Source organism: Belonocnema kinseyi, chromosome 5, assembly GCF_010883055.1.
Source record: "Belonocnema kinseyi isolate 2016_QV_RU_SX_M_011 chromosome 5, B_treatae_v1, whole genome shotgun sequence".
NCBI lineage: Eukaryota > Metazoa > Arthropoda > Insecta > Hymenoptera > Cynipidae > Belonocnema > Belonocnema kinseyi.
Window position 1 is genome coordinate 97382899 of NC_046661.1, and position 1384 is coordinate 97384282.

A 1384-nucleotide genomic window follows, 5' to 3' on the forward strand; every position below is an offset into this window, starting at 1 on the left:
AGTTCCCAATAAATAATCTTCCAAATTATCAATTAAAAAAATACATTCAAGTTTTTAACGATAATTAATCACGAAATCATAAAAATGGTTGAATAAAAAACAGCAACTGAATTTTGATTAAAAAATAAAGAAAGAAATGTTTCTACATTAAAATTTGCAACTTAACTTTTTGGTTTATCAAACAGTACGAAAAAATATAAATATTTTCAAATTTGTAGATCAATTTATGCGATTATCAGAAAGCTTACGTATTTTTGTTTAACCCGTAAAGGGCACACTTCCGTAAAATAACATAAAGAGCATACTGGGTGTTAGATACCCGAGGGTATTCAAACGTGTGCTGTGTCGGCGGTATTAAATAGTTTTCTACAAGAAAATAAATTAATGATGTTTAATCTATCTAGTTTAAGGAGAAACAGGTTTCATAAAATTTTTGAAATCTAAAGTAATTAAAAAAATCCTTTTTGGAAAAAACTACTTTTTTCACTCTGAAATTCATAACTTCTTAAGTTTTTGATATTTTTACTCAAAATTTTACTTGAATACTTCCGAGATACGGGGCTTCAAAAATAAATATATTCTTATAGTGTTCGTTCCAAAGAAGGTATTTATTCTAAAAAATAAAAGCTTCAATTCAAAGAAAAATGAAACACCGTACTTTTCGTGATTAAACGATTTTATTGATCTTGAACTGCGTATAAAAATTATAAAAACCAAAATTATGTTAAAATGAGAGAAAAATCGGTTTTCAGGTCATTTGTTAATTTGGCGCCATATCTTCCATTTTCTTGAATTTGGTACGTTTTACTAAAGCGCAAATAAGTCGCTGGGTGTTTTATACCCAGTATGCACTTTGAAGGTTAATCTGTGACATGTTGATTTTTTGAGGCTGTTCGTTTAGGGCGATTGCTAGAGAGATTGATCGGCGACTCGGGTCGAAGTAGTGTTCTGGAAGGAACGTGTTATTTAAGTAAATATCACGAGAATTCTAGATTAACCTAAAGTTAATCTAAAAGAAGTTGCAAGGCAAAACCGAAAGGATTTCCACTTACCTCGAACAGGATTTGGCTGAATGGTATAATAATAATATTTGAAGCTCCAACTTGGAAATTCTATAAAATGTCAATTTTAACTTAAAGCCCAGCTGATTGATTTTTCGAAATTCTATAAAACCCTTTTTTCGAGAGAAAATGAACAAATATGGCATTGTTAATAAATTTATTTTAAAAAACAATAAAATCCTGATCTACGAGGGTAGTTCAATAAGTCCTTAGAATGAAGCATAAAAACAATTTTTTTTGGGTACATTTTTTTTTATTTTTCAACATAATCTCCTTGGAGCTCTATACACTTGGTCAATCGCTTTTCAAGTTTTTTTAATCCT